General features: G+C 42.9%; 1 protein-coding gene across 5 annotated transcripts in view; it reads left to right on the forward strand.

The window, feature by feature from the left end:
- The window catches only part of WNT5B (Wnt family member 5B), a 122660-nt gene that overhangs the window by 37192 nt on the left and 62076 nt on the right, over positions 1-23392 (forward strand). The window contains exon 1 of one of the 5 annotated variants that reach the window (XM_083402305.1): positions 480-596. The exons of the other annotated variants lie outside the window; for them this stretch is intronic. The gene's annotated coding sequence lies outside the window, so the exon portion shown is untranslated. Of the gene's footprint in view, positions 1-479; positions 597-23392 lie in introns of those variants that run through there. 5 annotated transcript variants of the gene reach the window in all.

Raw genomic sequence — 23392 nt, forward strand, 5'->3', positions numbered from 1 at the left:
CCTTGACAGTGCAAAAGAAATACTAAAAAGTTATCTGCCTCCAATTTGTGCTCTTTCTTTCTCTCTCTCTCTCTCTCTGTATGTGTGCCTAAACAAATACATCACAGTGGGACCTGGAATCATCCCACATACCATTTGAGATCTATGGCAACTTGTGAACCAAGTCTGATGATTCCAAAAGAGACCTTGAGAAAATTCTCAAAGGGAGTAATGTTCCTTTTTTTCATGATCCACCACCAGCACTTAAGAGCTGAGGCTTGGCAGCTGTTTGACTCTGTGCCTATCATTTTGTAACTTGAGATTTTGTTTCCTTGTGCTGATTGTAGCTTTTGAGTTTAGTGGGCAAACCTTTACTGCTACTTCAAGGAAAATGTAAATGTTTCTCTGCTTAGATCTTCTGTTTCCTGGAGAACACCCCAACTATGTGTTTCTATTACTGCAGTCTGCCATGTGGGATAAGCTGTTTGATGCCTAGTCTGGTGTTGTGGTTAATGCTATGAATTGGCAATGAAGGCTAAAGCTGCTGGGAGTTGGACTCCAGTGACATCCGTGGAGGGCCACATGTCCCCCACCCTGACTTACAATAATTCTGTAAGGTAAGAGAGTATTCATGCCATATTGCAAATGGGTAGACTGAGGCTGAGAAAGTTACTTGCCTAAGGCCACTAATGAATTAATTGCAGAGGCAAGCTTTAAACTGGGACAAACTGGGACTTTCTGATTCACAACTCAGTCTCTTAACCATCATGCTGCACCAGCTCACAACTATTACAGTAATAGGCGTCTACTCCTCCGTGTATTTGTCTGATCCCCTTATCAAGTCTTCTGTGCTTGTGGCTGTCGCAATATCTTGGAGGGGGGGGCAAGACCATAAAATAATTCTGGATCCTCTTTGGAGCAGGGGTGGAGAAACTTTTTCAACTCGAGGACCACATTCCTTTGTTGGCAACATGCCAGGGGCCAGTGGTGGGTGGTGTCAGAGGCGAGAGTGGGTGAAGCAATGGCTGTGACTCGTACTTTGTGTGGTAGACCTCTTTCTAGCCATGCAAATGCCATTGGTTTCTGTATTGTCACACACATCTCTTCATCCAGTCAAGCAGGAGTCATTATTGCTGTTCAAGCACATATTCCAGTTGGACAAAAGCTCTTAAGGAAGGCACAGCCAGGAAGCAATGTGGCCTGGGCAGAATCCCAAGAACTGGATTGAGAGGCCTGGCCCTTGAGCCTGAAGTTCCTCACTCCTCTTGTTTTAGAAAAATCCCTGGGTTGGGTACCCAGGAACAGTTTTTAAAAATAGAGAAATCCTCTGAAACTCTTTGGAAAGTTTTCTGCACTGGAGCCAAAGCTAATAGCAGAGCACTAGTGTAAGGATTATTAGGGTGTTAGTGTGAAAGTGTCACACTCAACCAGGTTCCTATGCCATGTTGTGGCATTAGGATGGAATCCTACTGAAGTCATGCTGTATATATGTATTGCATGGTGTGCGTTTCAGGATATCATAACAACCGCTTCGAAGAAAGGATTAACACCCATGGAGCACGTTGTACCTCCAGATGCAGACACTACTACCAAAAGTTCTAGTGACAAATTTAGTTTCTTGAGATGATAAGTTGTAGGGTGTCCATAGTGCACATAATGGTGTTAGTTTTGCTTTATATGTTTGGGTTTTTTTGTTCTGGGGGAGGGACCATAGCTCAATGGTACATATGCACTTTGTATATAGAAGGTCCCAGATTCAATCCCTGGCATGTCCCAGTTAACAGGTCTGGGAAAGATCTATTTCTGGCTGACACCTTGGAGAATCGCTATTGATCAGAGTAGATAATACTGAACTCAACTGACCAATTGTGTAACACAGGGTAAGGCAGCTTAATTTGCTTCCTTCCTTCTCATTGTCATTTATGTTATGACACCAAAACCTGTTTCTTGTCTAGTTGTATAGTTGTAAGGCAGGCAGTATACCTGCAACATCTAATGTAATCAGAGCAGTTCCACGTGCTATAGTTGCTGTGGGAAGCACCTGTACTGTACAGTGTTTGCTGCAGAAAACATGTAAAATGTGGCCATCATATGCATTTGCACACCTATCTCAAAATCACTGTGTATGTGTCTGGGAACCTCAAATGGGGGCAGCTTTAGATCTTACAATTGCTTTGTAAAACATTGGTGCTATGTTGATGTTTCCTGCAGTTGCACACATGCAAGATGTGAGCATTATACACCCACCCACACAAAATCACCTGGGAACTTTTAGCACACAGGAACTGACTAACTTGGATTTGTTGCTGTATAACATGTGAAGAAGGCCTAAATATTTAGGGGGAAAGAAAAATACCTGTTATCATTGTTTTAGATATGGACCTGCCTAATTGTGCCCTGTATGTTGCGATGTACCAGCTTCCTCTTCCCAGTTTTTCAGTGAGTTTGTAGTTGACAAATAATATCTCCCATGGGCATAGCCAAGGGGGGCAGGAAGGGGCAGCCCCCCCAAATAAATAAAAATCCATAAAGTAAACTAAATGAGGTTCTGCCCACCCATAACATAAAGCCTGCCCCTCTAACAAAAATCCTGGCTACACCCATGCTATATCCCACAGTAGCTCACATCAATTAAAATAAAAGAATGTCAGGCCCTGCTCTCAAATAGGTTTACAAGCTAAGAAGACAAGACACAAAAGGGAAGGAGAGTGAGGGGAATAGGTATTTTATTTAATTTACGGTAAATATTTAGAAACCACACTTCCATATAAAATATCACAACACAGAAATGGAGATCAGTTGGACAAAGCCAGAACAACATAGTAAACTGCAAGCAGGCATTTTTATCCAATCTGGACTCGACTGGTATTTCCTTGCTAATGTTTTTGATTGGGTAAAGGTGATGCAACTATCTTGTGGCCCTTATCCTTTTGGCCAGTGGTAAAATGTCTTTCTTTTTGCCTTGGAAGTCCGAGAATAATTTGAACTGAGTGGGTTGGGGTTTTCGTTGGCAGGGATGGGAAAGTCAAGAAGCCTTCAAACTGCTTTTTCTCTTGCTGATGACTGAGGCCAGGCAGGCGTTTCCTTTCCCAGAGCCAGATTTTCATATAGTTTCCCCCAAAGTTCACCATGAAAACTACTGTCTCAAGAGCCAAAAAGCTAGCATCTTGACCTCCAGATGCCAGAAATCCCCCAAAGCAATGTCATGTCCAGGTTTAGTTGGACCTAAGCAAATGTTCAATTTAAGAGTGGCTTTGGATGTTAAGAAATGCCACCTGCTGTATGTGAAATCCTGTCTGTATTCAACTGGCAGCACTTAACAATCACATTTTGAAGGGGAAGTTGTACAAGACCACTTGTGCAGGCCGTGCTTGTACAACGTAAGTTCCTCTTCAGATGTTTCAAATAGTGCTGCCAGCCAATTCAGAAGACACTAGACATCTAGCTGGCAGCACATCTGCAGTTTTCTGAGTGTCATAATGTTGTTTGTGTACTGCTGCAGTATTGCAGCTGAAGTGGGTACCTAGTCAATTGTACCACAGCGTGATGATTGTCATCTTGTGGCAACATGAAGATGGGGTTCTGCATGTTTATTTTAATGTTTTGATGAAATTGTTTTATTGTGTATTTAATTATGTGGGTTTTTTTGTAATTGGTTGTATACTTGTGAACTGCTTAGAAGCCACCTTGGCAATTAATTGTTATATGAGTGAGTGAGTGAGTGAATGAATGAATGAATGAATGAAGTAATGTCGGCAATGACAAGAATCCTTCATTTTGTTGCAGAGCAAATCTGCAAGGCATATAAGCAAATAACTGCATCTGTAACCTGACTCCATCAGTCAGTTACTCTAAACTCATTTAGGGAACAGAAACTTCTGACCTTTTTGTGTTCAACCAAAACTAACCACACCAGGTGAAATTTCAGGTACCATATACTTACAACAAGAGATTTGGATCAAGTATTACTTGACTAGAATAGTAATGTTGGGTCCTAAGCAGGGTTCCTATGGGGAAGATGGTGGGACTTAAAAAGGTACAATTAAGCAGATAGGAAGTGAGAAAAATGTGCCATACTCTGCAGTTGAGTGATTCTGAGTCAGGGTTGTATTATTCCAAAACTGCTGAACGTTTGCTTGCCTCTCTGTTGGTGCCATGTGTGATTTGGGCACTTGACTTACAGCCTTGAATGCTGTTAGTTCAAAAGCCTCGCTTTTTGTCTTACAAGTTGCTGTGCCTGCCTGCAAATAAGAGCTTAGGGTGACATGTGCGATGCAGCACAAAAATAAGGTGTTAGAATTGCATGGCAGAGATGCTACTTGGAATTAGCCACTTTTTATAAGATCCATGTCCTGGTCATCTATCACTAGACTACTGCAGTCATCTGCTCTGTAATCCACCATTGTTTCACCTTGCCCACCCCCCTCAGACCCAACATTGGCTTCTTCTGTCCACTCCCAGATCAGGCACAAGCTTTTCATATTTACCTTCAAAACCCTCCACAGACATTCAACCCAATCCGTATCTCTTAGCTATTGTGTGCTGCTGACACATCCCTTCCAGTGACCTTTACTTTTCCAGTTTCACGACTCTCACTTATCCAGAGGTTTCCTGCTCCCTGAAAAAAGTTTCTGCCTTGCCACTCTGTATGCCAGGAACTTCCTTCAAATCCCTCTTAAGAACTCACCTGTGCTGCAAAGCCTTTGGAACAACCCCCTAGTTCCAATACCCTAAATTCACAATTTAAGTAAACATACATTCTTCCCATATTTATCTCTACCTCGATTTCCCTCTGTTTCCCTGTTTTCACATTATGAGCCTCTTGTGGACAGGGACCTGCCAAGTCTGTCCTTTTACAAAGCACCATGGTGCAATGTGAATGAGTAGGGTTGTCATATTCCCAAAACTGAAAATCCGGACAAAGTTGTTGAGCTTTAATAAAATTAAGTGCCTTCACTCTGTTCCCCTCACTCTCACCCCTTCCCATGAAGTTTGTACAGTTATTGAGCTTGGGCCATAATAGCACAAAGGAAAATGCATCAATTGCTCTATACCAGGCATAAGGAACCTTGAGCCCCCCCAAATGTTGCTGAGCTACAACTCCCATCAGCCCTGGCAAGCATGGTCAATGACCAGGGATGATGGAAGTTGTTGTCAAGCAACATCCAGAGGGCAAAATGTTTCCCACACCTGATGATAAACTGTGCATAGCTACTGGTGCTGTCAGGGCAGGACTTCAGGGCAGAGGTACAGGGCCCCACTTTGATTTCTAGGCATGGGTCTGATAGGTTTTTATTTTCTCCTATCACTTCTCCCTGGAAAACTTGCTGGTTACTGCTGAATCAGAACAAATGTCGGTTGGGATTCTGTGGATTGATGCAGTAAACAGCGGGTCTTCCCAGGGAAAGCAGCGAGAGAAAAGGAAAAACCTATTGGACCTGTGCCTAGAAATAGCAGGAGAAGCAGAAGTGTGGACAAGCCCTACATTTCAAAATTAAGCCTCGGGCCAGGGCCAGTTTTATTCTTAAAAAGCCCACTGCAGGTTCTGTTCATATAACCCCAAAAGACTGAAAACTCTGTGAGTGAGCCCTGGTCTCAGTTTTCATCAGCTTTATAATCTTATCAACTTTAAAAACAAAACCAGATGATTAGCCAATTTATTTAAATTCCTTGCTAAGAGTTGCTCAACCTGCTGTGCCTCTCGCTGCACTTTGGGAAGGCTGTCCAGAGCTAAATATAGCGGAGCTTTCTCTGGACTGCAGTGTGGGTCAACATGTCACTCAGTAAAATTTACATGGAAAGTAAGGTGGGCAGCCAGCTCTTATTTTCAGCCTTAGGATTGTGTGTGCTGGTCAGTCAGCTCTCCCCAGATTTCATATTTAGACCAGCAGCTTATTTTTTCAAGGGATACTTCCAAGCCTTGTATGTCTCAACACACACAATATTTACTGTCGCTAACTATGAAATATATAAACTGTTGGATTTCCTTTCCACCACTACTTTAACACTCATATCCGGAAGCCAAATTAAAAGTGGTGGAACAGATAGTTAAAATACATGTCTGCCTCGTTCATAAATAGATAGTATGGGGTGGTCTGCTCTTTATGTAAAACTCAACCTCCCCTCCCCTTGCAGTACTTTGTGTCGCTTGGTTGCTTTAAACTATGTTTCCCCAACATGATACCCTCTAGAAAAGGCCAGCCCAATAAATTTTAGCACTGTTTCCTCCTGCCAGGGAAGAAGGCATCGGGGTAGATCTACATCATGAACAAAGGGAGAGGGGGAGAAAAATAGGATCAACATTGTGATCTGTTGCCTAGGGTGGACCCTGTCACCTGAGATAGTCTTCTCACCTAACCTCATGAGTTGATTTCCCCCAAACCACATACACTGCTCCACATCTGATATAAACATTAGTGTGAGCACATGAGCACATGGGTTTGTCCAAAAGACTCATGGTTTGTTCTGGAGACCTAAACCACAAATCCACATTCTGGTGACACACTAAACCAAACATGGCTTAGCCCAGACCAGAGCAAAACGTCTGACCAGGAGCAAAGCAGCCATGATATCCTCTTCTGGAGTCCCTATACTGGCATGTTCAAACTAAGCCATGGTTTCACTTAGTGTGACATGCGATCCAGGCCACACTATCCCACTTTTCCTAGTTTTTTACAAGGTTTGTAAGCAAGCAAGCAAATGGGGGAACTTCTGCCATTTCTACTTTCCAGTGAATATATTCTTTTCAAAATTCTAAATTGTATAGACCAATTCATGAAGAATAAATCTGCTACCTATGTCTAGTAAATGAAACCTCTCTGTTCAGAGACAGTATATCTCCAAATACCAGTTGCTGGAGACCAACAACAAAGGTTGCCCATTGTCTTCATGCTTTGTCTTCCAGGGCATCTGGTTGGCAATTAGCTGGAAACAGAATGCTAACTAGATGGACCTATGATCAGATCTAGTGGAGCAGTTCTTTCATTTTTGCTGTCCAAAGTTTAAATCAGGTTCAATGGCCATTTTGAATTGCCCACCAAGTTGGATGGCATTAAAAGGGGGGTTGGCAAGTTCATGGAGGATAAGACTATCAATGATTGCTAATCATGATGGCTGTGTACTATACCTCCAATATCAGAAGTAGAATGTTTCTGAATACCTGTTGCTGTGAATCACAAGTAGGGAGAGTGCTGTTGTGCTCAAGTCCTGCTTGTGAGCTTCCCATAGGCCTCTGCTTGGTCACTGTGAGAAAAGGATTCTGTGCTACCTGGGCCTTGTTCCTGCAGAGCTTATGTACCCTTTATTGCACTGATGGGAAGCTGTCATGAGAACCTCAGTCTGGTGCTTCCTGGGTGGTTCATGGTGATCTAGCAGTTTGAAATCTTCTGACGCCCTTGAAAGTGATAAATTTCAGAAGTATCAGACTGAACTGGAAAGGATCAAGGGAGAATTAATATGTGTGCTTGGTGGGGAGACTCTTTATCTCTTGGTAAAGCTGTGGGAATAAGAACTCTCCTTTAGAGAAGGAGGAATGTTGTTTGGACTGACATACTTGGAGTTACCTAATTTAGATGAAACTTGAGACACTAAAGATATGGGGGACATGAAACTGGACCTTACACTCCCATCCAAACAATCTACTTACGGTAACTGTAAAGCCATGCAAATTGTGCCGTCTCTTAATATTGTTGATACGTTTGTTCTTAAATAATATTAGCTGGTACTTGTGCTAGAGATTTTGTCTAATTTTAATTCAATTTTCAAACTAAGGCAGAGTTTCTCAGACTTTTTAAAGTTGTTATTTGTTTTATTTATTTAATAATATTTCTATATGGCTTACATTAAAAGAAATCTTGAAGTGGTTTACAAAAGAAACAGTTTGCAGAAGTGTTACTGGTGACCCTCCCTCCCCTGGATTTTTTTTCAGCACATATCCTGAAACTTGAAAATATAGTGATTGCCTGTTAAAAATTACTACATACCTAGAAAGTCAATAGGTAACTTAAGAATAATACTGTAATTTGGTTTACTATACATATTATATTTGAAGTTGAAAATAAACTTTTTGACCTGGCACACAGCTGGGTGTCTTTCTTGTGATTTCTCCACAAAAACACCATCCTAGCCTGCAACCTGCTTTGGGTCACAACCCACCGATTGATAATCTCTGAATTCAGGACTAGAAAGGCTATGTTGGTAGAATAACCCTATCTGGATCCTGGACAAGTTTTAAATCCCCAAATGCCTTAAATATGATTGCTAAACCACACCTTGGCAGATGGACTCAGAACAGTTGCTCAGATCTCAAAACCATACTATCGCAACCTCCAGTGAAGAAAGATGCCTGCATAAAATGTCAGCTGAATGAAGGTTAGAAAAACTCAGCTTAATTACAAATAGTTTGAATGCATCAGTAAGTATGAAGGAATCTGCTTTGTTCTCTTATGCAGCAGCCTCTGGCTTATGAAGGGATGTGATATTGCCCAGGCAAGTTCTATGGATGTGTGGCTTGCTGGTTCCACAAGAGGCAGACTCCTATCATCTGCTTTAGCTTTGATTTCTTACATTCTAAATTGTGCTGAAGAAGATTTAATTATTACTGAGGTATGAGCATTCAGGGGGGGAACCTATGGTCTTCCAGATGTTGATGGACTCCCATCAGTCCCAGCCAGCATGGATGCTGCTCAGTGATGATGGGAGTTGTAATCTAACAACATCTGGAGGGCCACAGGTTCCCAACCCATGACTTAGGGACTCTTGTTCTGATTCATCAGCTCCAGGTTTTGGGAGACCGCTGGGCAAGATGCCCTCAACAAGCTCCCCTCTGCTCCAAGGCATCACTGCCCATTCATTTGCCTTCTCCCTTTGGACCCAATCTGAATAGTTGTCCTGGGAAAAGTGGGTGGAGGTTTCTCCATCTCCATTGGCTTGATTACAGAAGAGGGCAGGTGAACAGGCAGCAACAGCAAGGGGCAGGAGTTGCAGGGCCAAGAGGCACCAGAGGGTGTCAGTGTGCCCCCAGCAGGGATGTTCACTTTAACATGTGCCGTACAGTGCCTCTCTGTGAGGCTGACCTTGTCCAGTGAGAGAATTCCTTATATCTTTAGTCCAAGGGTAGCTAAAACATTAGGACCACAATAGAAATGGACAAACTGCAGCCTATCTATTACATTAGAACTTGTGCTATGTGTAACCAATGAGTTGCTTGCCAATTAATAAGCTGTATGGAGTATGATTCATGTTTGTCTTTACACAGCACCGTTTTTGGTTTCTTAGTGACTTCAGCGTTCATACTCCATGGTCAACCCATTATCAACAGGGTGCCTTTCAGCCCTGAGTTATACCATATATGGGTAATGCAGTACCATGTGTGGAATAATTTGAGAGAATGTATATCCAAGTGTGAGTGCAGCTCATTGTACAGCTTGAGAATCACTGCTAAGAATCACTCTTTCTCAAAGACCCTCACTTTTCTTCTGGGTTTTGTTCTCTTGACTCATTGTGTTTCTTTCGTCACTCATCATCTAAGTCAGGGTGGAAGGGGCTACCCAGTCTACGTAAAAGCTTCCAAGGAATGCCCATGAGCCTGCAGGAAGTGGCTTTGTGCCGCTTGGGTGGGTGACTCAGCTGGCGGTGGCTTTTACCCCCCTGTGTTAATACTGACTCAGCATCCCTTTGTGGAATTATATAGACCCTGTGCTGCTGGAGCCCTCCCTTTCAAATAGTAAATAAAACTAGGGATCAGGGCAATTAAAATTCCAAGGGTGTTTTGTGACCTGGCCAGATTCCAAGATGAATTATAGCTCTAAATGCTTTCTAAAGCTTTTAACAAGATAATAGTTTGGGGAGGGGAATCTTTTTGTACTGCATTGTGCTACACTGTGTGACTGCTACCATATGACATCCCAACAAGCAGCAATAAATAAAAGTGTCCTCTGGAATATGAGAGCAGTTTTCAAATTGGTTATTTGCAGGCTTTGTGATATCTATATGGACTGTACGATCAAGACGTCAAGGTGTTTGTGTGTGGTTAATATTCTTAGAATTCAATGTTCAGCAATCAAAATCCTTGGTGCCTGGAACTGATATAGGAGAAATGTGATTTTTCTGGTTCAGTTTTGTTGTTCTGGCTTTGTATTTTATATTCTTGTGTGTCAACCACTCTGTGGTTTTCTAAATTAAGAGCAGTACTGGTTTAATAAATAAAATAGCCCCCCAATGTCAAACAACTGGGGTCGGGGAAGGATTCTGTACTGCAGCTTTGGCCAGCAGGTGATCTCCAGCTATTTAGGACTACAACTCCCATCAGCCTCAAGAAGCATTGGTACCCTGGAGAGCTTGGTGAAGTCTGCTGTAGTGAGTAAAAAGAGAACCTATTCTCTACTGCTTATGCAGAGAACGTGGGATTGCCACACTTATAATTCAGGAGTGTATACAGTGGTACCTCGGGTTACATACGCTTCAGGTTACAGACTCCGTTAACCCAGAAATAGTACCTCAGGTTAAGAACTTTGCTTCAGGATGAGAACAGAAATCGTGCTCTGGCAGCGCGGTGGCAGCAGGAGGCCCCATTAGCTAAAGTGGTTCTTCAGGTTAAGAACAGTTTCAGGTTAAGAATGGACCTCCAGAACAAATTAAGTTCTTAACCCGAGGTACCACTGTACTGCTAAGTGGAATGTCACATAGGTTTTTTCTAATAAACACTTTGTAATGGATCTATGTTCTATGGGAAGAATATCTCTGGGGCTTAAACCATCGATTGCTAGAGGCTGCAACTGAACCTCATCAGCTAACCAAAACCCTATTTTCATATGTACTGTTTTTGAGTCTTCCTTCTGCTCTTAGGGTGTATATATATGTAAGTCAGCAATGCAAATTAAAATGAACTTGTATATTTTGCGAAAAATCTTAAACTAAAGCTTTTTTTAAATCATGTTTTTAAATGGATTGATTTCAACCTTGCTGCCAGTTTTATGCCACACAACAGATCTATTTTATCAGAAGTGCATTTTTAATCTCTCCCTCCTCCCTCATCATTTGTTCTGTTGAGTTGTACATGTCTATTGTGTTATTATTATTAAACTCTCCCTTTGGTTATTATCAACATAATATTACATGTTATTTTTTAATTTATTTCATTTATATCCCACCTTTCCTTCAGGAGCCTCAAGGCCACCTTGCATGGTGGAGGGGCGGGAGAATAAATAAATAAATTGCATGAAGAAGCTGCATGCTCCATTGACTTCCATGTAGATGGGCTGCATTTTCAAATGTTAAAAAACCACCTAAATTTTGCACATGAAGTAAAACTCAAGATACCGGAGGGATTCCTGTTTTCAGTGCTGACTTTCCCTCTCCAGGCTCCTCAGCCACAGGCTCAGGTAACACATGCACACTAAAGATATCTCCCCCACCATCTTTATACATTTATATAAAAATATGTACCTTGTTTGTTTGTTTTGTCTCAAGGTGTTTTTTTGGGAAGTGTTAATTCACAATTACATTTCTAGGATAGTGAAAGGAAAATTGTTTGTAAGCACTTCTGAACTGTCCTTGCCATCTCTAACCTATTTAACACTAACTTTAAAACAACTACAGCACCAAACTATATACAGGGTTCCCTGGCCTTGATGTATCAAATGTTCCTGTGGCCATCAACAGAAAGACCAAATCACAGTATTATTTTTTAGAAAAGTAGTTATCATGAGGAGCACTGTCACTTTGATTTAATAGCATTTTGCCTAAAGGATTCCAGCATGGTTTGCCAACATATATTCAAAAGAGGCCATTAAGCTGCTCAGATGTCTGAAGCCCTAATAATGACAGTAATCTTAGTCCTATCACTTTACTGGCAAGACACTGTCTCAAACTGTGTCAGTCATTTCTAGCATGTTTGTAGATACACTGCTGACCACAGGCATACGACGACTTCCAAATGGCAGCTGGTTTTTAGCAGAGGTCTTGTTTTGAATCATTTCCACACCTCCCGCCTCCTGATGGGAAGGAACCACCAAAATATTTCAGTGTGTTCAAACTGCAGTAAATTTGTCAGCACAGATCTGAATATAATTTCTATGTAGGTGATAATAGGTCACTGTGGTCTGGAATGTTCTGGACAGATGCAAGTTGAATCTGCTTCAGGGTTGCTAAACCATAATAAACACCAGTGTCCTTGGAAAGAAAGTGAAGTAGAATGCTCTCCACAATGCAGTTTAGGAAAAACTTTGCAAGGCAAAATATAATTACCACTGCAGGCATTTGGCCTTCCTAATGATCACTCCTCTCCACTCATCCCAGCCATGAAAACTGACTCTAGTTCTCATGACCGCAGGCGGTCAAGTGTCCTTATTTCTCTTCTGAATGAGAGAGACCACTTCCTAGCTTCATTCTGTAGCCCTGATTCAGGTCTGACTCAGAGAGGAAGCTCAGGCACCAGTTAAGTCAACTACATCATCACTTCCCCTACCGCCCCCTTAAGTTTAACTTGGCCACTTAGCAAGATCTTGACTTGAGGCAGCCAATTAAAGCAAGATAACAAAAGAGCAACACACAGTGATGGTAGAGTTGGTTGGGTTCTGTTGTTATTTTCTTTAATAATTGGGTCTTGGGTTGAACATCTCTCAAATGTAAAACCTTCACAGAATTGGCAATGACTGTATAGTTTAAAAGTCTCTGTTTGGCCAGTGCTGACTACACGCTTACACAATTATCCCTGGCCTGGAAAAAGATCTAAACCACAATGGCTAAGTATAGAGGTTTCTAAAATATCTTCATATATACAGTGCCTGAATACACAAACACAACCAGCCTCTCTTCTGCCTACAAGAGCAATATTTTCCATAGGATTCATATTGACATAGGTTTTGCCCCTGCAGTCCTGCTTATCTACAAAAATAAAGCCTCTACCATTGCATGCCTGTCCCGAACCCCACATCATCTCTGTCTGAAACCCAATATAAGCAGCAGGTGGCTTCTGCCAACCCCATCTAAGGTGTAAAAACAAGCGCTTTCCTCCTTCCTGGTTCAGTAACTTTTAACAGGGGCTCATTTAAAGATAATATATAGTAGCTTCAAAACACCATAGTCTGAAAATACAAATAATAGGATTCACACATCAAGATTTCAGAGAATTAAAATGGAATTCATCAGAAACAAATGTATCTTAGTGTTGCAGTTGATTGCAAGCTGAATGCAAGTCAGCCGTGTGACGTAGCTGCAAAATGAGCTAATGCTATTCTGGACTGCATTAAGGATGGTAATAAAGGTGATCAGGGATGTGGGAAAGACGTTTTGTAAGGAAAAGCTGAAGCAATTGGGTATGTTGAGCCTGGAAAAAGATGGGGGAATCTTGGTTTTGGTCAACTGAAAAATACCAAAGACCTGGATTCTAAAGACCTGTTCTTTCAGTTTTAAATAAGAACATGTTACTAGCCCCTCTTGTCTCCATTTGAAATGGTTGCAACTAAATGTCAAAATAGAAGAATCCTGTTGTAACTTTTTTTCAGACTTTAAATTCAGTGGCTTAGATCCAGACTCATCCAGACTAAAATTGAATTTATGTTCCATTGAAATCAATGTAACAAATTTCAGTCCTGACGTAAGTCCCATTGATTATGTTGGGATCTTAGCGCAACTTACTTGGGCTGCAATCCAGTATGTTCCACTGAATTCAGTAGTGCTTACTCTCAGCTAAGTAGGGTTAGAATTTCAGCCTAAGTCTTGATTCAACCCAATATACGGTATTTAATATTAAGCATCTCTGTGAAAACATGCCTTCCCTCCCCCCTTCATTTACTCCAGTTGCAGAATCTGGATGGTCTGACTGCAACAACTTTTTAAACAACTTTTTAAAAATGCTGAATTCCAGACCTGGCAGGTTATATTTTGTAATGAAAACGGAGCTCCTTTAGACCTCTGCTACTTTCCTGCATGTTTAGTTCTGCGAAAGTACAGATGGGTCCTTTGAGGTTTGTTTGTGGTGAGACACACATCCCTAAGTGCATAACGTAATTCGGCTGAATCTTGGCCAAGGGTGGAGATGGCATATGATTAGATCTCTGGATAACTGTCAGAGACTGGAGTTAACCTGAGCGGTGAGTCCCTTAGCTGCAAACAAGCTCAAACCTCCATTCACCTAGCAAGAGCTGTGCTGCACATGAGCAGCTTGCGTGCATGTATCGTTTCTCTTGCACTATGCCTTTTGCACAAATGGACACGTAACCTTTTCCAAAGCTTGTGGTTTTGCAAGCAGCACTTTGTGTGTGCATCTCTGAATGAGCAAGATGCATAACATACTGCATTAAGCACTGAGAATAGCATCTTGGCCCATCGGCAGTTCCCATACTGTGGGAGTGGTGATCTGAATTCAAGCCCAGGTTGTGTGCCTTAAGGAGCAACACCTGGGTTTATGCTTGAGTTGTGAGTTTTCCCACAGACGTAGGTGGTACTTGGATGTCTCTCCTCTGTGCTATTATGGTGCTTCCCTCAGGAATGCTATGGCCATGGGTTATAAATACTGGCATCAAGTCAGGACAGGGGAAATCCACCCAGGTTTTGGATAATGAGGCCTTCTTCTCCCTCTTTGTGGGGCCTGCAGACATCTATGTATGTTTTTGTGGTTGACAGAGCTCTGAATATGGGAACTTCTGTTTTCCTCAGTAAGGAGCAAGCCTGCTGTGAGCAATGGCTCACATAAATACAGTATTTATTTACTAATTTTTACTTTATTTATGGGGAAGATCTGAACTCTGCCTCAGCATCAGTCCCCATCTGTGATATATAATAAATAAACAAACAAATCTAATAAATAAATAAGTAAATAAATAAATCTTTTTAAATATGTTGGGGGGTTATTGGGCTGTTTTTTTATTATGTATTTTTTGTTTTTATATTGTGATTTTATGTTGTAACCACCCTGAGACCTGCAGGTATAGGGCGGTATACAAATCTAACAAATATATAAAAATAAATAATATTGGGGGGGGTGATAATATTGACTTATCTTACAGGGTTGTGGTAAGGATTACAATTAGATAATACAAGTGTAGTGTTTTGAACATTTGAAAGTGCTTCTATCATCATCATCATTCCTGTCTTCCTGACTATATTTTGTTGTCTCTTCCATTGTTGGCTTTTTTGTTATATCTGGTCATTATTCCACTTTACAAACTAGCAAGCTGGATTCTGCAGAGTGAACACCATCAGGGTTTGAAAAGCCAGTAAACTTCAGAGCCAGCCTGATAACATTTTGGGGTTGGTTTGTTTTTTGCTAGTGACCGCAACCTTGGACTAGCCAGGCTCTACCTTGGCTCTCTGCCCATTTCCTTCCCCCATGACTTTATCTCCATGCCAAGAACAGCTGTACCTGCTAAGCATTTGCATGTCACGATGCTGTTAAAACTCCAGGAACAGGCCAGTTAAAAATCTGGCAATCCTGACTTCAGTCAGTGGCCTCTTTAAACTGGAGTTCTGACTTCTGTTCACTGGAGATAGAGAAGTGAGGCAGTTGAAGCTAGGATGCTCCATTTCTCAGCTGCAGTGAAGGAGGGTTCTTGCTGAATCTGTTTAAAAGCAGCACAGATCAAAACACAAAGAGGGGATAGAAAGGGAGGAGAAGAGCACTAAGCGCCTCCCATTCTCTCCTGATAATCCTTTAAAAATAATTGCAGCCCCAAACTTCTGGCCTCCAGCAAATTTTCCACTCCATTAGAGGCTTTTGTGAAACTGGGGAAAGAAACCCGCAGACTTGCATATTGTGGTGTTGCCTGAAACTTCCAGCTGGGATTTTTTTCCATCAAAAGGGGATTTTAGTAAAACCATTATAAGGGGCTTAGCCACAGAAAAGCATCTGAGCTGTGAGACAGGGGTAGATTAGCATCAATGGGCTTGTTTTTTGGCACTGCAGACAAGGGAAGCTGCACATGTGAATTCCCTATACTGTAGTGGGTTGCCTTCTTGCCAGGTGAGTGACTGGGGTGCACTGACATGCATATCCTGCAATGGAAGGGAACTAAGAGTGTGTGATGGTTCAGACAGGTTTCCTGGTCATGGGACAGAAGCCATTCCCTTCTGGACCCTGTTTTAACGCCCTGAGTAAAAATAACAGGACACTTGCACTACACTGATATGTATATATTGCTGGGAATTTGAGTGCTTATTCAAATCATGGGTAGGAATGTTAATTAACTATTGAATTTAAGCCATCCAAAATAAAGTTAGGTCTTCAATGGGAACACCAAGTCCCCTTCTACTGTTACCTATGCAGATCAATAAAAAAAATGCATAACACGCAAATTTGCAGTATGCTTTTTTCCCTGTTGTTTTAATGCATGCCCTTCTAAAATGTGTTTGGGGGTTATTGGCTTGTTGTTGTTTTTATTTTGTTTATATATTCCGTGGTTTTATATTCTGATTTTATTCTGTGAACTGCCCTGAAACCTGTGGGTATAGGGCGGTATATAAATTCAATAAATAAAAAAAATGTGTGGGATTCTAGGTCTGGTGCTTTATGGTTAGTTTCTTAAAAAAAGAACCATAACTCTGATGTCAATTTATATATGGAAACTAGAGCGAAGGCTGCACTGGATGCTGTAAACAGCCATGAATGTCCAGCAGTACTCTAGACTAGTCTCCCTTTAATGCTGATTCCCCCGAGATATAGAGCTATAGCTGGATCTTCTGGAAGAAGAAGCTAAATCAGATTTAACACCCAATTGCTACAAGGAAAGCACAACCACACAGTAAGACACTTCCTGAGTTCCTGTTCCAACAGTGCTCATGAGAATGTACTCTGTCATTTTGGAAATATGCTATTAGTTTTATATATTTGGAGCTCTATAGTAACTTGCTAGGCTTTTAGGCCATTTCATGTTTTGGATAATGTAGGTTTGCCCAAGGTTAGGGAAAGGGTGGCCCTCCATGATGTTGTTGGACTACAGCTCCCATCATCCCTGACTGTTGCATCTGGAGATTTATCTCTCTTTCTGGATAGTATTAACAAAACTTCACAAAGCTCTCATACGTAGATTTATTGACGATAATCAAGGCACATGTAGAAATATTATTCACATTCCAATAGGCTGTTCTGTGGCTCTGAATGAAGATGGTTAGAAGCCTTTTATGAAGTTCTCTGTGGAGCTCACGAAGTGAGTTCACCCTTCTTCTTGGGTTTGCCATAACTAGACTGCCACAAGATTACAAAGAAGTAAGGGAGATATTTTCCTGCTCTCTGGCAAAGCCAATAAAAAGTAGAATATTGCTGTGCCTACATTTCCCAACCTGCCTTGGGGTCTAAAAAGGGGCAGCATTGTTATTCCTTCTACCTAATACTAATACACACATTTGCTATCACTAAATAACTGAACTCTGTGGGGGCAGACCACTGAACACTGTCTGTCCTGGCTGGGGCTGATGGTTGTGGGTGCCCAACAACATCTGGAGGACCACAGATTCCCTCCCCGTGCTCTCACCTATGAATTATCATTTCTCAATAACAATTAGTCTTTGCCACAATGCGTTGTACTATTTTTGCTGTAATATATTGTGGCTACCAAATTATAGAAGCAGTTATAATGCCAGAAATCCTTTTATAGGCTTATGGCCTTTTCCTTTAAGTCAGGGGTGGGAACCTGTGGCTCTCCACACTACAGCTCCCATCATTCCAGGCTGTTACCCATGCTAGATGTGAGTCCCAACAGCATCTGGTTCCCCAGCCCTGTTTTAAATTAACCTAGCTTCTCAGGTATGCACATAGCTGAGCTGAACTGGTAATGTAGGCAGTGTGACTTTTATGCATGTGTGGCATAAAATAAAAGGTATGCTGTCTGAAAGCCCAGGGGATTAAAACCTTGCTGTAAGGAAAGCCAGCGTTTACATGCATTTGTCCCCCACTCCCGCTGGCAGAGGTTGAACCGGGAGGAGCCTGAGGTTTTCCTCTTTGGCAGCTAATCTCTTGCAGGTGTGGTTTACAGACATATGTATGAAAGGGAAATATGCCATCTTTGGTATTAGGAAGGCTGTGTTAGAGCAGCAAAATGTTAGGGTCCTGCATTCTGTTCCAGGCACTGTTTCAAACTGTGTGACTTTAGGCTAGTCTCTCTGCTTCCCTGGCCTTGTACTTAGGATGGTGCTACCCTGCTTTGTAATGTGCTTTTAAAAGCCAGAAAGGGAAAGGATTAGATGGATAATACTAATGCATTGCTAAAGGCTATCCTCCTTGTAGTTCTGCTTTGTTGGAGAAGCTAGGTTAAAGGCACTTCAGTGCTGCCTTCCCCAACTTGTGCCCTCCAGATTTATTGAACTAACTACATACAACTTTAGCAACTCCATCAGCCAGCATGGCCCATGGTCAAGAATGATGGAAGTCCAACATCTGAAGGGCACCCAGTTGGGGAAGGCTGCTTTAGTGACATTTAGCCAAATGTCCTGCATACCAAACTGCAACCACAGTGGTGTTATTTGATTGTCATGTTAATGTTTTAGTGTAGCTGTTATGATATTCTAACACTGTAGTGTCTTCTTTAGTATCATGTCACATGGTCTGTGACTGAGCATTGGTATTCAGCCAAGTTAAGTGGTTTACTCCCTTTTCTGTCTCTGACATCACAGGAACTACTTGGGACATGATTGGTATGGCTCAGTTTCCATGGAATGTTGTATATAATTTCCTACAGTTGCTCCTAAAGGCACTTAAATTCTCATTTAAAGGAAAGAGCTTGATGTGGGTGGATTCCAAAAGTGATTTTTCCCCCAGAGCTGAGGCAATTTGCGTGATGAGAAGTAACTCACTGGTCCAGTGTGGATGCAGCATTGTTGTCTCCCTTGTAAACCAGAGTTTGTGAAGCCAGACATGATCGCCCAGGTCTGCATACTCCGCCCCTCACATACCAGCCTTAGTGTGGGAATCCTGTCTTGTTTTAAGCTAGTTTTCCATTACATCTGCAAATTTGAAGCTTTGGTTTCATGTTGATCAACTAACCAGGATTTTATGTCAGGATCTGCTGTGTTTTTTGAAGCCAGCAATGTGTACATACAACCAGCGATGGGAACCCCGTGGCCTCCTGAAGTTGCTGTACTCCAACTCCCATCATTCCTGACTGTTGTTACCTACTGGCTGAGCCAATGGGAGTTTGAGTCCTAGAACATCTGATGGGCCACTGGTTTCCCAGTCCTGCTGCACGCTGTGCCCAGATGTGCACACATCAGATTTAGTCTACAACTGAAGGTATTCTCAGAGACAAATGTTTATACCAGGGATAGAGAATGTGTGGCCTTCTAGATGCTGTTGGACTCCAGCCAGTCTGGAATGAATCACTTGTGAAGATGGTTGGTGCGCCGCCAAAAAAAAAAAAAAGTCGAGAGTGCCGTTAAAAACAAACCACCACACCCACCCACACAAACAAACAAACAAACAAACAAACAAACAACAGAAAACGGTACATTCTCGCCAACGCGGGCTTTACCACCTTCGAGAGAAACCTATTTCAGGCGTCACTTGTGAAACCGCGCACCCAAGCCCGGCTTGTGTCGCCGGCCCCCAAACGGCGGGCAATGCTGCCGCCTACTGGCAAGGAAGCATCCCTGTAGCGGGGAGCTCGGTCTTCGCCAGCCGCGAGAGGGGCTGCTGGACGCTCCTTCCTGGAGTTGCCTCTGGCTGCAAACCACGAGGCAGCGGGGTGAAAGCAGAGCGAGCGCTGGCGCGGCCAGAGCGGGAAACACTCGGGATGCTCGGCTGGCCTTCTGGGGAGGCTGGCTTAATGCTTTCTCCGCTTCGCCCTGCTTTTTATCCTCTTTCAGTTTAGTTCCTGTGCATATTGCGGCTGCCGCGGAGCGCTCCATGCCCGGGCTGCGCGCGCCTGCCGTGCAGAGCCCTCTCCTTTACAGGCTAGCGAACAATGGCATTCTCTCTCTCCCGTTTGTTTTGGAAGATCATTGCACGTAGCGCGGTTTAAGCGGTGCCTGGGGAGTTCTGCGCTGGCCCTGAACTCCGGGCAGTGATCGGGAAATTCAGAGGGAAGACTCGCGTTTCCCAAGTGGGTAGGTGTGTCTCCCGCGGCCTCATTGACGCAGGCTGTGTGAGACCAGAGACCAACGCAGACTTTATGGCTTTAACACCAAGCCATCATTTCCCCCGCTTCTCCACCCACCCTTGCTTTGGTTTAACATACAGCCTCCTGAATTAAAATAGTTTTCAGTTAATAATCTGCCTTTTAAATAAATCAGATTAGCACATTACCCAAAACTCAATAAATGTGCCTTTTTGATACCCAGAAAGATGACTTAGATTTTAAAAACAAAAGCTTCAATTTGTTATGCTGTAATGAAATGTCATGGAGACCCACCAAGTAAAAATTGACCATCACTGACAGAAATTGGCCCTGACTGATTACCAGTAATTAGCAGCAGCCCCAGTTATTTCCACAAGACTTCCAGCATGCAAAAATGACCTACTGTTTTAATCTCTAGCCTCAAAAACAACCTCATGAGATAAATCAAGGGGGTGAGCGGCCTTTTTCCCACAGCCAGTGGGGGAAACACAACCCTTTATGCTCAGTGCTACACTACTCTTACTTTCACATCCTGTGTTAGAGGTTACAGCTGCTGCTACTGCACAGAGAAGCCAAGAGGATATCTGGGGCACCAATGCTTTAGAGAATCACAGAGTCTAAGAGATGGTAAAGGGGAGACTGGAGCACCCAGCTCTTTGAAATGCAAGCAGCTGTGCACGAACCAAGAGTTGTTCCACAGCACCTATTGCGAGAGCCTAAGGCAGGGGGTTGCCAATCTTTATAGGCCAGCGGGCATATTTGGAATTCTGAGAAAGTACTGTGGGTGCTAGTCACTAAATGGTTGCTGGGATGTGTGTGTGACGGATAAAAAATGGATGCCACATCTAAAAGAGCAGAAAAGAGGCAGGACTACAAGCAGCCACCCCGTCAACGAGAAAGGCAACTACATCAGCCTGTGTCGCTCTGTCTCACACAGAGACAAGTTATTTGCACCTCTGTTCAGAACAGATGGGACGGAGGGTGTCCAATTCTGGCACCCAGTGAAATGTGGCCATGTTTAAGAGGGCTTGTTCAACATAGGAGAGGCTGGGCCAGTACAGTCAGGAACTGCACAGGAAGAGCAAATGGTCTAATGATTTGTGGATGGGGGTGGGCATTTTCTGTGCTCCATTCTGTTCTACCACCCATCTGACTAGATGAGTCTTTAGGTAATCAAACATATAAAGACCAGTTCCTGTGTTCTGTCATGCCTATCATTAGCAAGAGATAGAATCCATGGCGGAGATTGGCAGCTAGGAGGAGGCTTAATTTTAGAATGGCTTCCATTATATTATGTGTGGGCTAAAGTAAATGGTGTTGCAGTCAGCAGGACTTGTACTGCCTTCCCCAGCTGAAACACACTGACAGCAATGTTTTCTGGAGATAGGACAGGACTTTTATTTTGTATTTATTGTTAGAGTGAGGAACCTCAGGCTTGGGGGCCAAATGCAGCCCTCCAAACCTGTCCCTCAGAATTCTCTCAAGGCCACACTTTGCATTCCAAATGTTTTGCTTGATGGAAAATATATAAATGGGTCATTTCACTCTGTTAATGCCCTGTGCTTTTTCTCAGTGGAGGACAGAGAGGGATGTTTGAGAGTGTGTATAGAAACTAACCTATTGTATAAAGACAGATTGTTCACGTGTTGTGCCACACACTTTTGTCTCTGGCCCCACCAACCACTGGCAGATGGCTCTCAGACATAGCTGTCAACTTACAGATTGGAAAATAAGGGACCAGCAGTCTTGAAAATAAGGGACCAGCAGCCAAAATAAGAGGCCTGCAGCCTCACCTGTTCCAGGCACTCCAGTCTTCCTGTCCTCCTGCAGTCTGGTCAAACTCATGCTGGTAGCTTCGAGAAAACTGTCCAACCAACTTTGTAACCAGAGGTCCAACTGAATAGAATCTGAATCACATGCACCACAAGGCCTATGCAGCCTCAACTTAAGATGGCTGGCTCCCCGGCCTGGCTTTGCACTGCAAAGTTTGCAGCAGCACATGCAACAAAATGGTGTCCAGCATTCAAAAAAACCTCTCAGCTTGCATTAACTAGCCACACACAAGGCATGCAAGCTCCACCCCCCAGGTCGTTCTTAGACTTCTTATTGGGTGAGCAACACAGCCAAGCAACACAGTTGGAGCCTCCCTCCTCCCTGGCCGGCAGGGAGGAGCTGCTTCCTTTGAAATTTAAGGGACATTTAAGGGACATCCATCAATAAGGGACAGCAGCAGGACATGGCGCTGGAATAAGGGACTGTCCCTTCAAATAAGGGACACTTGACAGCTATGCTCTCAGAAGAGAAAATGGCCCTCAGGTTAAAAAAGTTTCCCCATCCCTAGTTTAGACCAAGGATAGCAACAATTCTTCTTCTTCTTTGGCGATCACTCATAGCTGAGTAAGATTGTCTTCCATAAACACGGTTTTAACAATGAGTCTGTAAGTGACTGTGGAGGGCAATTCTGGACCCACACATCCTTCCACAGTGGGGACATTGGTTCCTGGGCAGGAGTTGATCACAGTGTGGATTTGCCAAGTGTGCCTTCCTCTTAGTACATTTCTCCCTTGCGTTCTGAGTTCGAGCGTCTTCAAAGTCCATGACACCTTTGGTAAAGGCTGTTCTCCAACTGGAGCGCTCTCAGGCCAGTGTTTTCCAGTTGTCGGTGTTTATACTACATTTTTTTAGATTATGTTTATGTCACAAGTAGGTCTGTGCTTGCCTTGATCCTGCAAGCTGACTTGTTCCTCCCTCCGCAAGAATATATTTTTAGGGAACGGGAAAGTGGAGCTAGGGAGTTCTTCAGCAGAGCATTTTCCCCCCACCAGAGACAAGGGCTACCAGTCCTAGAATCTGCAGTGAGAAATAGATGCATTACATACTATTTCTGCTGGAGATTCTAGAACAGGTAGCCTCAGTCCTCACCAGGAAAGGACTCTCAGCTGAAAGAATTCTCCATTGCCTTTGCATTCTCCAAAGGTAATTTATTGGGCTGGGGGCAACCTGAAAAGGGGAAGCTGGTGGTGGGGGAGGTATATGCATTGTGAGTTTCTTTGAGTCTCTTTTAAATGCTTGATTAGAACTTTCACAAAAGTGCAATTCCTAAGGGAGTAATGCTTGTGCATTCCTAGCAAAATATGTTGGTCTGGATGGGTGTTGCTATCTGCTTTGTCGGGAGAGTCTGGCTTTGGATATTTGTGACTGGAAATGGATTCTGAACTCTGTCCATGCACAGCTAATTATCGAAATAATAGAGAGTGAAGGGATGTCATCCCAGAGTCTGGGCTGGGGTGCCTGGAAATACTTTATTTCCATTTATCGAGTGAAGCCAGCTGGTGCCCTGTGCGCATGTGCAATTATAAGAACTCCAC

This window comes from Podarcis tiliguerta (assembly GCF_965153285.1).
Source record: "Podarcis tiliguerta genome assembly, chromosome: 10".
Classification (NCBI taxonomy): domain Eukaryota; kingdom Metazoa; phylum Chordata; class Lepidosauria; order Squamata; family Lacertidae; genus Podarcis; species Podarcis tiliguerta.